Source organism: Carcharodon carcharias, chromosome 3, assembly GCF_017639515.1.
Source record: "Carcharodon carcharias isolate sCarCar2 chromosome 3, sCarCar2.pri, whole genome shotgun sequence".
In the NCBI taxonomy this organism is placed as follows: Eukaryota; Metazoa; Chordata; class Chondrichthyes; order Lamniformes; family Lamnidae; genus Carcharodon; species Carcharodon carcharias.
Genome location: NC_054469.1, coordinates 182,360,287 through 182,374,314, shown reverse-complemented (window position 1 = coordinate 182,374,314; position 14,028 = coordinate 182,360,287). Strand labels below are relative to the sequence as shown.

Sequence of the window (14,028 nt, the reverse complement as noted above, 5' to 3'; positions counted from 1 at the left end):
CACTTTAAATTAACAAGCAACATATAGTATGGATGTGCTTGTAACGTTTTTTCTTGTTTGCTTTGTCATGTTCAACAATAATTATTATATTTATCTGTGATATATTTTATCTGACTTTCTCCATATTGCATGCCATTCTTCTGTTCCAATACATCAGAGTAGTATAGATCCTTCTTGGAACACAATCTGGCATCATTCACAAATTTAGACATCCCAATTTTAATGTTTTCATTGAGTTGTTTACTGGGTACGATAAACCATTAGGTTCCAGGTCCAAACCAGAGTCATTGTTGTCCAACTAGAATGGTTATTACCAATTGTGTTTCATAGTCAACAAGATTTGATTTTTCTTTTTCCCACCTATTTCCATTATTTTAAAATATTTTTAAATCTTTTATGCTTCCCCCACCCCCACTAGAGCTATACCTTGAGTGCCCTACCATCCATTCTTAATTAGCACATTTGTTTAGATAATATCACCAACTTCGACACCTATGTGTTCTTTTGTTCTGTTGTCTGTGACATCTTTTGATGATCTGCTTCTAGCACTGCTTATTTGTCCCTACAACTACACCACCCCCCTCCACTTCTCTCCCCCCACCCAACCCACTCCCCCCCCCACCAACCTTAAACCAGCTTATATCCCTTCCTGGGATTCACCTAGTTCTGTCGAAGGGTCATGAGGACTCGAAACGTCAACTCTTTTCTTCTCCGCCGATGCTGCCAGACCTGCTGAGTTTTTCCAGGTAATTCTGTTTTTGTTTAAGATTTGTAACATATTCATCTCAGCTTTGTCTACTGCTATCCCAGTTTCCCTTAGTATTGAGGGATGCATTCAATTTGTATGATATCAAATTATTTTAGTTTCATAATGAGCAGCATAAGTCTATTAAGTCCATGAATTTGACTGCTTCTCCCAGGATCGCTGGTTTTACACAGAAAGAGAACAAATCAAAGATCATTCATACTGTTTCCTCCATTATCTCAGTCCTCACCTTTAAAAATAAACTTATGTTCTTGTACACTTTGAGTGTATCCAAATAATCTTTTTTCTACCTAATGCCTCTTATGATTTGCTTTTCTGCAATTAAAGGGAGATGTTTATTTCTATGCAATGAGCCACTTTATCCAGTATTTTTAAGGAGTCTGTCCTTCACCTCATTGCAAACTAACCTTCACTTATGCATGTAATGCAGGGCAGAAGGATAATAAATGGGTCAATACGCAAGAGGTTAAACAAAAGTCTTTGGGATCTTGGGTTCTGTAAATCAAGTGGATGTAAAGTTCATGGGGAGATTACCAAATGCTGGGCTTTGTAAAAATACATTGTTGGACTGAATCTAACCAAAAATCCTCCACATCCATCATTGAAACAGTACTTTAATCTTCACAACTTAAACTTTAAAGGGGAAAGAAAAAGCTTTTAGTATAAATGAGGGTAACCTCAAGGTTCAAAAGGTGGTGTCCAGGGTCTGTGTTCTCCAGGGTCAAGAATATCATTTTCCACAAGAGGCAAATAGAATGTAAAAGAGTTTAGTGAAATTACTTCCCTCCTCTCCAAAAATAAGTATATTCAAGGTTATTTTCTTTCTCTTCCAATTTGTGGAGCTAGAGATAAAGGGATCAGGTTTGCTCTAAGAAATAGTTAACACTTATGTCTTAGAAAAAGTTAACCCGCCCTACAGTCAATGCAGAAAAAAAACAAAAAGGGCAAATAAGAAAAAAAAAATTCACACTGAATGCTCACCCTGGCACATTGATGCATTTGTAATAACCTTTTATTGAGTATATTTTACTACATATTATTCAACCACCTGTGGCACTGTCGATGGTCACAAGGTGAACACATTATTTGAATACAAGGTGGCAACAGAGTTGGAGGAACAGAGGGCAGGGGCAAGGGAGCAAGAGTGAGCCAGGGCCAGAGAAAGAGAGAAAGAGAGAAAGAAAGAGAGAAAGAGAGAAAGAACCAGGATCAGAGAGAGAGCGAGCGAATGCCAGAGTGAGCAAGTATGAGCGACTGCCAAAGAAAGACAGCGTAAGCGCGAGCGAGCACCAGAGGGAACGCCACACAGACAGAGAGAGACAGAGCGAGAGCCATCACTAGCACAGTCCACAGAACTTTCTAGTGCTCATGTCTAGAACATAACAGCACAGCAAAAATTGATGAGAAACTTTGATCTGCCACATTATAAAGGAAAATGTTGGCAAGAAAGTCTGATCAAAAATCATGACTGCAGAGTTTGGGACTATCTTTGATACTAATAGCATTTTTATCTGCGAGTTAGAAGGTAATGAGATCAAGTCTCACTCCAGACACTTGAGCACTTAATCTAACCTGACAGTTCTGGGCAGCACTGAATACATACTGCACTGTCAAAGATGATGTCTTTCAAATGAGATGTCAATTCAAGACCATCTGCCTACTCAATCCACATCATTATTTGGAGAAAACAAGTGAGTTGTTCCAGTGTTCTGGCTAAGATTTATCCCTCAACAGATTACCTGGTCACATTTCTTTTTTGCTTTTGTTCTTCGGGGGCCTTGCTATGTGCAAACATTCTGTCTCATTTCCCTCTGCTATAACAGTGACTATGCTTCAAAAACACGAGGCTGCCAGTGAAGAGCTCAGAGATGATCTAAGGACATGAAAGACACCATGTGAGTGCAAGTTCTTTTCTTACTTAAGAAAGTGTAGCCTTATAGAATAAGGGTATCCCCTGGAGATGCCAATGTGGACTGCACATGTTTTGGGGTCTAAAACTAGGGGCCATAAATATAAAATAGTCACTAATACACCCAATAAGGAAATGAGGAGAAACTTCTTTGTTCAGATGGTGAGAATGTGGAAAGCTATCACATAGTATAGTTCAGGTGAATTGCATAGATGCAATTAAGGGAAAGCTAGACAACTGCATAAAGGAAAAAAGGAAGACTTGAGTGTCTCAAAGGTGTCTCAAAGTGCGTTACAGCCAATGCAGTATTTTTTGAAGTGTAGTCACTGTTGCAATGTAGGAAACGTGGCAGCTAATTTGCACTCAGCAAACTCCCACTAACTGCAATGTGATAATGACTAGATAATCTACTTTCCGTAACGCCAGGGCACCGAGGCTAACTCCCCTACTCTTCTAGAAATAGAATCATGGAGTCTTTTACATCCACCCGAGTAGGCAGATGGGACCTCAAGTTACATCTTCAACAGTGAAATGCCCCCTCAGTACTGCACTGTAGTGTCAGCCTTGATTGAAGGAGGAAGGTTATGTTGAGAGATGAGATATACTAAGGTGGGAGGTTACCCGTCTGGAAAAATAAACACCAACATCATAGAAATATAGAAAATGGGTAGGAGTAGGCCATTCAGCCCTTCAAGCCTGCTCCGCCATTCATTATGATCATGGCTGATCATCCAACTCAATTGCCTGCTCCCATTTTCTCCCCATATCCTTTGATCCCTTTCGCCCCAAGAGCTATATCTAACTCCTTCTTGAAAACATACAATGTTTTGGCCTCAACTACTTTCTGTGGTAGCAAATTCCACAGGCTTACCACTCTCTGGATGAAGAAATTTCTCTTCATCTCAGTCCTAAATGGTCTACCCCATATCCTCAGACTGTGACCCCTGGTTCTGGACTCCCACACTATCGGAAATATCCTTCTTGCATCATTTGGGTCACATAGCCTGTTTCCATGTTGCAAATTGTGCATAATTCTAAGATACAGCACCTTTAGAAGTGCACCTTTATCGTCAAACAGGTACAAAAATTTTATGATGTAAAACCCTTGTTTAGTGTTGGCAGTTCCAGGAGGTCCAGTGACGTTATGTAGACAAATGAAAAAAAAACGTATGCTGACATTACCTCCATTTTAGTTGCCTGAAAAATGCCATTGACAAATTGGGAAAATGTGGAGATTAAAATTGAAGTGGGTATACAACCTGATTAAAACCACATGTCTAATGGTGAAGGACCAAATAAAAGCCTCCCATCAGAGGTGGATGATCATGACATTTAAGTAACTAAAGTTTCACAAAGTCTAAAACAAAGTGTCTATTACAAAACCTGGGGCAAAAAGGTGTTCATGAATTATCGACAACAAATGACAAACAAAATAATTAAGACAAAGTATATATTTAGATCACATTAACAAAATACTGATCATGACGCTAGTGGAATACTGGTGTTGTATTGACAACATAGAACACAATTTCTACATCGAATATAGGAAGAAGAGTAGGCCATTCAGCTCAAGCCCAATCTGCCATTCAGTTGGATTAAACTAAGTTTTGAAATTTTTAACCAATCTAGCCTCAAAAACTTTCAGGGAAGAGAATTCCACATTTCCAGTGCCCTTTGTGTGAAGAAAGGCTTACATTTATATAGTGCCTTTCACAATCGAGGGACATCTCAGAGCACTTAACAGCCAATGAAGGACTTTTGAAGAGAAGCCACTGCTGTAATGTAGGAAGCATGGCAGCCAATATTCACACAGCAAATTCCCAAAACAGCAATGAGCTAATGACCAGATAATACTTTTTGTGATATTTATTGAGGGATAAATATTTGCCAGCACACCGTGAATAACACCCCTGCTCTTTTTTGAAATAGTGCCATGGGAACTTTTATCTGCACCTGACATGGAAGGCAGGCCTCGGCTTAATGTCTCATCTGAAAAACGCTGTTTTCAACAGTGTAGCGTGAGTGCGTCAGCCTGGAGTTTTGTGCTCAAGTCTCCAGAGTGGGACAACCTTCTGACATAGATGCAAGAATGCTACCAACTGAGCCTTGACTGGCATGTTAGAAATGCTTCATGACATCAACCCTGCAATTTTAAGGTTATGCCCCTTGTTCTGGATTTCCTCATTAAATAGTTTCTCTCTATCTACGCTATCAAATCCTTTAATTATCTTAAATACCTCAATCATCCTTTAATGTTCTATACTCAAGGGTATACAAAAGCCTAGTCTAATGAACCTATTCTCAAGATTTCACTCTCGTAGCTCTGGCATCATTCTGTTGAATCTGCACTGCACCTCCTCCATGGTCAATATTTCCTTCCTGAGGTGCAGTGCCCAAACCGAACACAATTCTCTGAATGGAATCTAACCATAGCTTCAAATAACCAAAAAACAAAACTTTCTATACCAATCCTCAGGAGTAAAGGCCAACATTCCATGAGGCTTTTAATTTTTTTTTAACCTATACACCTATATATTTGTATAGATTGCAGAACTCTTGAGGTAAAGAGATCTGGGTGCCCTAGCACATGAATCACAAAAGTATGCAGGTATAGCAAGTGATTAGGAATATAAATGGAATGTTGTTTATTGCAAGGGGAATTGAGTATAAGTAGGAGGAAAGTTTTGCTACAGTTGCACAGGGTATTGGTGAGACCACATCTAGAGCATCATGCACAGTTTTGTCTCCTTACTTAAGAAAGGGTATAATTACATTAGAAACAGTTCAGAGAAGATTCACTCAACTCATTCCCAGGATGAGGGGGTTATCTTATGAGGAAAGACAGGTTGGGCCTGTATCCATTAGAGTTAAGGAGAATGAGAGGTGATCTTATTGAAACATATAAGATTCTGAGGGGACTTGACAGGCGGATACTGAAAGGATGCTTTCCATTGTAGAAGGGACTAGCACTAAGGGGCACAGTTTAAAAATAAGGGGTTTCCCATTCAACACAGAGAGGAGGAGAACTTTCTTTCTCAGCAGGTCTGTGGAGTTCTCTTCTCCAGTTGGCAGTGTCATTGAATATTTTTAAGGCTGAGTCAGATAGATTCTTGATTGACAAGGGAGGGGATAGACAGAAAAACAGAGTTGAGGCCACAATCAGATCAGCCATGATCTTACCAAATGGTGGAGCAGGTTCGAACAGCCGAATGGCTGCTTTCTGCTCCTAATTCATATATTAGGAATGTATGTATGTATGTATGTACTAGATTTTTGTAATTTCTATATGGACCCCTAAGTCTCTCTACTCACCTACAGTTCCTAGCTTCTTGTCATTCAGAAGCTATTTTGATCTGTTTGGATCAGAAGTGGATGATCCCACATTTCAACACAATGGACTACAACTGTCAGTTTTACCCGCTCATTAATGTTGCTTTGGAAATATCTGCTCCTCACAGACGTTTACAGCATAAGAGACGGTCATTCGGCCCATCATGTTCACACCAGTCTTCACTAGTCCCATTTTCCAGCGCTTGGCCCATAGCCCTGGAGACTATGGCGACACAAGTGAATATCTAAATATTTCTTAAATGTTATGAGAGTTTTTGACTCAACCACCTTTTCAGGCAGTGAGTTCCAGACTCCCACCACCCTCTCGGTGAAAAAGTTTCTCCTCAGCTCCGCTCTTAGCCTTCTATCCCTTGCCTTAAATCTATGCACCCTGGTTATTGACCCCTCTACTAATAGAAAAAGTGCCTTCTTATCCACCTATCTATGCCCCTCATAATCTTATATACCTTTACCAGGTTCCCTCTCAACCTTTGCTGCTCCAAGGAAAACAACACCAGCCTATCCAATCTTTCCTCATAGCCCAGGCCCTCCAACCCAGGCAGCAGCCAGATAAATCTCCTCTGCACTCTCTCCAGTGAAATCACATCCTTCATATAATGGAGTGACCAGAACTGCACACAGTATTCCAGTTGTGGCCTAACCAGCATTTTATACAGTTCCAGCATAACCTCCCTGTTCTTGTATTCTATGCTTCAGCTAATAAAGGCAAGTATACTACCTACACTACTTATGGTGCAAACTAACTTGGTGTCATCAGCAAATCTGGATATATGGCGGAATGTTCCTTCATCCAAGTCACCTAAATCATACTGAAAAGCTGAGGCCTGAGTAGAGAACCTGGGAGAACACCACTATTCAATTCATGTCAACTTGACAGTATATACTCATTATCACTGCTCTGCCTCTTACCCCTTAACCAGTTCCTTACTTGTGCCAATTAGTTGCCTCCAATTGCATGTGCTCTCTTTTTTTCTCAGCAATCCCTTATATAGAACCCTTACCAATACCTTTTTAAAAGTCCATAAAATTTACATCCATAGAACCTCTCTTATCTAAAACATTAGTCAGCTCCTCAAAAAAATTCAACTAGGTTAATTACATGAGATTTACCACTTACAAATCCATGCTGGTTCTCTCAGATCAGTTCATATGTCCAAGAACTTCGTCACTCTGTTCCTAATAATAAATTCTGTTAACTTCCCCACAAAAGACATTAGACTAGTGGGCCTACAGGAATTATAGAAACTTACAGCACAGAAGAATGTTATTCAGCCCACTGTGTCCATGCTGGCTCTTTAAAAGAAGTTGTTCTTAGTCCGACGTCTCTGCTTTTTAACTTTAACCTATTAGGTTCTTGATCCCTTAAATGCCTGTCCAACTTTTTTTTGAAATTTTTAACGTTGTCAATTTCCACCATCTTCTCAGACTGGGCATTCCAGGTCCCAACAACTCAGTGAAAAACTCTCTCATCTGCCCTCTAGGTCTATTGCCAATGATTTTAAATTTTGACCTCTGGTTATCCAACCACTTACCAGATAGAATAACTTTTCCTCTATCTACCCTATCAAAACCTATCATCTTGAAACTTAGGTAACCTCTAAAACTTTTTTTCTATAAGGAAAACAGACCTAACTTTCAATTTTCTAGTTTACCTTAACAGTGACATTGGATTTCCACATGCTCAACACTTATATATGCAATACAATATAAGTACAGAAATACTTAAACTCAATTAAAATGAATAAATAAAAGTTAATATGTTTATGCTGATATCCTTCAATGGACCAGCATGTTCTCGACTTAGCAAGGGTATCCACATACTTTCATTGTTACATATTAGATTCTATTTTAAAACATTGTAAGCAGGAATCATCCAAGACTGATTCAGAATACAGAAACTAAACAAAGCTAGTTGACATAACCAGATAAAATAAATTCTGTGCTTCACAGAATTATTTGTGGAGATTCATATTACTTTTTGTAAGGCTTGTCTTCATAGTCGAAGCACTATTTACTGTCAAATGAGGCTGCATCCACTGAACAGAATTCAAACTGAAAACAGATCGGAAGCCTAGCAAAACCAGAACATCAGGCAATTAACCAAAAGATAGTGGAGCATGATACCAACAGATGGACTGAAAATGGAAATGACAAGTGCACATCGTAAGGAAAATGAAAAGCCAAAGATAATCAAATATTATTTCCATGTACAAGTTGTTTTCTTGTTAAAAATGACTGACTGACTTTCACAGCATGGTTATATAGCAAATAGGTTTCAAAAATCCATATTCCTCCACCATCTTAATGACTGAATTTATTAGAGAGCATAGTTTTACTGTAAAAACTGAACTGATGAAAAGCTGGAAAAAAATGGCACGTCAACTTCGTCAACATAAATATCAATTGCTTCTAAAGATTCTGAAAATGCACAATTTTGAGTAAAAAAATTGAGTGATCAAGAAAAAATGACACCTAATTACAACTGTAAATTGTGGCAATGGTCTAAACCAATTCCAGAAGGGGGAAAAAAAGTACTTTAAGTGCAGTGGGAGCACACACACATCAAAGTGAGAAATTGTGGGTTCAAGCTCCACTCCAAAGACTTGAGCACATAATCTAGAATGATACTTCAGCGCAGCGCTGCTCTGACACTGGCACAGTTTAACTTCTCATTTGGAAGACTAATAGGTGGATGTAAAAGGTTGCATGGCACTATCTAAAAAAAAGTGGGGGGGGGGGGGGGGGGGGGGGCGGGGGAGTTCTCTCCAATGTACTGACCAATATTTTTCCCTCAACATCATTAAAACAGTTTATCTGGTCTTTATCACATTGTATGTCTAAGGCCTTGCTCTGTGCAAATTAGCTGCTATGTTTCACAAAGTCCAAACATGACTATAGCTCAATAGTACTTAATTGTAAAACACTTTGGGCCACCCTGAGTCCATTAAAGGTGCTATACAATGCAAGTTTTTCTTTTAAGGTAATTTACTGGGCCACATAATTTGCAGAAACAACAATATTTATAAAAGTTTGATCAATTGCGTGGAGAAGAAAGAATATAAAGCTTTGTTCATTTCAGATTTATTTTCTGTGCTTCACTGATGCAATATGACCCCAAAAAATGAATGTGTCTTTCTGTGGAGTTTAGCGATTCAGAATCATTTAACTAGCAGTAATGATGCATTCATAAATGGTGGCCACATGGTACAATAAAAATCTTTGGTTATAACGTACAGAAACCTCTAGAAATTGCACTTAAAATTTTAGGCAAAAAGATTTATTAGCTTTCTTATTCGCACCTGCAAACATTTGAACTAATTAAAACGAGAAATTGGGGAAAAAAAAGCACCAAAACATTAGCACCAACTGTCTTCAAAAATCAAGTACATTCTACAAACTAACCTTGTGGAATTGCAGCACTACTTGAAAATAAACATTTCATGTGAACAGTAAACATTAGATCCTTGATGGCACTTGCCACACTTTCTGCCAGTTACACATTAACACAAAATCTGTATCCCTATTTAAATAATGAAAGTGCTGAGAAACATCAGCACATTATATTTTAAATGTTTTGGCTCCTTTAAAGCTAATCTAAGTGAGGGTATCTGCCTCACTGAGGAGAGGACAAGCTGGTTACCTTTGTTCTGGTATACCACTTGGAGTCACTATTACTCCAGTTGCCTAGCTACTTTCATTACCAGTTCATGCGTTTAAGAAGCTGCAAAAATGTGCATGGCTCTTTAGACCATGGGAGCTTTACAATTGAACAGAAGGATTATTTACTTGCTACTCTAGCATTATTTGTGGAAGAGGAGAATTGTCATGATGCCAAGGTAGTATGTTAATGTAAATTGTTAATGTATTAAGCAGCAAACTTCAGTGGACCAAAAAGACTGCAGCATATTTGACATCACCTGCAACTTGACCTATTTTTAGATAATATTTAGTCCATATGAAGTAGGAGGTAGAGTATACTAGTATAGAGTACCAGACCAAAAGAAATTACAAACATTTTACAATAGCACACTGTCCTGGGATGAGGAATATTTAACTCTTTTTAAAAATCTGATTTCCAAAACTCATACTTAAGCTATTTCGTATCCATTTCACTTATTGCAAGTATCGACCTTGCTCAAAAAATATTACCATCTAGAATAAGCTGAGGTTTCAGTTTTAAATAGCCAGTAGACAGCAAGATTGGAATATAATGTACATAATGTATTGGAAGTATAATAGTCTAAGTGCGAAATTGCAAATGCCATCAAGTGTGGCAGAACACAATAATAAGAGGCAATAGCTATTAACTTTGAATAGCTGCACGGTAGAAATGTAAACATTTTTTTCATGTTGTAAAGACACCATTGCACAGCATAAATTAATGCAAGCTCAAAAAAAAGTTAGATGCACCCAAAGAAATTAATTACTCGAAACGTCACTATCGTCGTGAGCCTAAAAAGGTTTTATGTTCGCTTTGACATTGCAAGACGTATTAACATTCCAACGTAGGTCGCCTTGGAACCGTTATAATGTGTAAACCCCCATACACAGGCGCATATACAGTATACACAAATACTGACAACTCAGATTTCCCTTACCAGTCGCAGCTCACTACACTTGTCGGACATTTGAACACTTTGTTTCTTGAAAAAAGCAGATCTCTGGGAACCTGCAAACACAAGGCAGACAAATGAAGAAAAGCAACAGCAACAAAAAAAAATGCTACGACCTCCCGGTAAAGCTCCCGTGCTCCGGCTGTAGGCGGCGGTTCCCCCTCCTGGGGGCTGGGGCGGCCTCTCCGCCCAGCTGAGGATGGAGCGGGCCAGGCAGACAGGCTCGGGGTTAGCGGGGGATCTAGAGCCATGGTTACCGGCGACTGACAGCGGCACCAGCTCTGTGTGTGTGTATATGTGTGTGTGAGAGAGAGAGGCGCCAGTGCCGGTGTCTCGGGCTGTCTGGGAAGCTCCTCTCTCCAACACTCACTCCGCTCTTCCTTCTATTAAAGGGGCTGCCTGATATGAGGGGGGGGGGGGGGGGTTCAACCTAAACCCGTTAAACAAACACACTGGCTGCGTAGTGGTTTAAGCTGCGGGATTTATCAGCATGACTGAGGCAATGACCTGGTTTTATCTTCTGGAGGGCGGGAGTAAATCTGACAAATTGATGGGAATGGGATGAGGGAGGAATTAGAAAGTTAGAAACCTGGTATATCTTCCCCTCGTCCCTTGGCCGCTGCTTCCTGCTTCCCTGAGGGCCACCATCTTCCTGTGTGCGCCGGTCAATCCCGTCCGGGCGGAATGTGGGGAGCGGGAAGATGGCGGCCCGGCCCGGAGCGCTCAGACCTGTGGCCGAGCACTGGGAGGGAGGTGAAGAGGCTGCGGCACTCAACCGGAACCCAAACCAAATGGACAGAGGTTAAAACCTGACCGAATAGAGAAGTTAACCTGACAAAACAATTCGAATAGAATGCATAAAGCCGCAGCGTAGAGCAGGAGAAGCATCTGCATTACATCATGCAGAAAATAATGATACAATAAACATGGAAACTGACAGGAGAAGGCGGTGAACACCCCAGTGCAGAATAGTCATCGGCCGAAAGCAGAACAGAACGTGAGATGCAGAAAAATTCATAATGGAATAACAGGGAAAAAAATCCATTAGAATGTAGATCGGAACCCCAATAAAGTCCAGGGAAAGCCTTGAAAGAATGTACAATAGAACATAAGAAATAGGGGCAGAAGTAGACCATATCTGGGCCATTCAATACGATTATGGCTAATCTATTGCACCAACTCTGCTTTCCTGCCTGCTCCCCATATCCCTTTATTCCCTCAGGGACCAAAATTCTATCTCAGCCTTAAATATACCCCTTTGGGGATAGCAATTCAAAAAATTCAAACTCTTGAGTGAAGAAGTTTCTCATCATCTCAGTCCTAAAGAGTTGACCTTATCCTGAGACTGTGCCCCATGCTTTAGATCCCCCAGCCAGCAGAAACAACCTCTCAGCTGTCTGCCCTGTCAAGCCCCTTCAGAATCTTGTGTGCTTCAATGAGATCACCTCTCATTCTTCAAAACACCACAGATGATAGATCCAATTTACTCAGCCTTTCATCATAGGACAACCCTCAACCTAGGAAACAGTTAAGTAAACCTGTGCTGTACCACCTCCAAATAAATATATCCTTCCTTAAATATAGAAACCAATTAAACAAGCACACTACAACAGATGTGGCCTCACCAAAGTCTCGTTCAATTGTAACAAGATTTCCTTCATCTTGTACTCCAAACCCCTTGCAATAAAAAGCCAACATGCTATCTGCCTTCCTAATTGCTTGTTTTCCTTGCATGTTAACTTTCTGTACAAGTACACCCAAGTGTCACATCAACATCTGGAAGTTCCATGTCTTTTAAAAAATATTCTGCTTTTCTATCCTTACTACCAAAGTGAATAACTCACACCTCCCCACATTATACTCCATCTGCAAACTTGTTGCCTTTGCAGCTTCTTTGTGTCCTCCTCACAGTTTACATTCTCACCTAGTTTTATATCATCAACAAACTCGGTCTCTTTGTGTAAGCATTAATATAAATTGTAAGTAGCTGAAGTCCTAGCACTGATGCTTCCATTAGTTAGAGTATACCAACTTGAAAACATGCTGTTTATCCCTGCATTATGCATCCTGTCCGCTAACCAATTGTCAATCCATGCTAATATATAAACCCCAACTTCAAGCCTCCTTATCTTGCCTTTTGGATATCAAAGGATAATACATCTATTTTATCTATATTCCTAACTACATCCACAAAAAGCTCTAATAAAGTTGTCAAACACGATTTCCCTTTCATAAAACCTTTAAAGTGCATTGTTATGACTTCCTTCATTATTGATCCAGGATTTTCCCTACAACTGATATCAGGTTAGAGAGGGTCTTGTGACACAGTAGCCTCCCTATCTCTGACCCCAAAGCTTCAGGTTCAAGTCCCACTCCTGGACTTGATGGTCATGAAAGATGAATTTATAACATGACCAACAGGCTGATTATCATCCTGTAAATCCTTTCAATACACTCATGGCAGGTGGTAAGAATGGGAAAGTCTCCTGGGTCAGCCATGCTTGATGTAGAGTGGTCCCCCTTCAGCTATAGCCTCTAGAGACAGGCTGGAGATCTATTCCAGGAAAAACAAGGTGCAGAAACAGATGTAAGCATGTGCTCCATCTGCCTCATGTGTCTCTAGGCGTGGGAAGAGAATCAAGAAGTTGTTGTTGTCAGACTAATAGCCTGTAGTTCCCTGTTTTCTTTCTCCCTCCTTTCTTGAATCAGTGTTACATCTGCTAATTTCCAATTTGCTGGGACCATTCCAGAATCAATATATTTTGGAAAATCATAACCAATGCATCCACTATTTCCGTAGCTACATCTTTTAGAACCCTAGAATGTGGGCCGTCAGGTCCTGGGGATTTATCAGCTTTTAGTCCCTTAAATTTCTTCAATTCTCTTTTTCCACTTATGTTAATTATCTTAAGCTCCTCATGCTTGTTAGCTCTTTGGTTACCCTATTCCTGGTATATAATTTGTGTCTTCTACCGTGAAGACAGACACAACATATTTCTTCATTTTGATTGAATTTTTTGAGGAGGTGACCAGGTGTGTAGATGAGGATGGTGCAGTGGATGTAGTTTATATGGATTTCAGCAAAGCCTTTGACAAGGTCCCACACATGGGAGACTTATAAAGAAGGCAAATACACATGGGATACAGGATTATTTGATAAGGTGGGTTCAAAATTGGCTTAGTTGTAAGAGACAGAGGCTGATGACAGAAGGCTGCTTTAGTGACTGGAAGTCAGTGTCCAGTGGCGTACCACAGGGATCCGTGCTCGATCCCCTATTATTCGTCATTTATATAAACGACGTAGATGACTATGTGGGGGGTAGGATTAGTAAGTTTGCAGATGACACAAAGATTGGCCAGGTGGTTAAAAGTGAGGTTGAGTTTCTTGG

The 14,028-nt window shown here is 40.0% G+C and overlaps 1 protein-coding gene across 9 annotated transcripts in view; it reads right to left on the bottom strand.

Annotated features, from left to right (window-relative positions):
* atxn1a (ataxin 1a) overlaps positions 1–14,028 on the bottom strand; it is a 439,854-nt gene that overhangs the window by 189,231 nt on the left and 236,595 nt on the right. For 6 of the 9 annotated variants that reach the window (XM_041183906.1, XM_041183900.1, XM_041183902.1 and 3 more), the window contains one exon: positions 10,625–10,695. The exons of 1 other annotated variant lie outside the window; for it this stretch is intronic. The gene's annotated coding sequence lies outside the window, so the exon portion shown is untranslated. Of the gene's footprint in view, positions 1–10,624; positions 10,696–11,228; positions 11,388–14,028 lie in introns of those variants that run through there. 2 more of the 9 variants (XM_041183901.1, XM_041183897.1) reach the window with 1 other exon arrangement.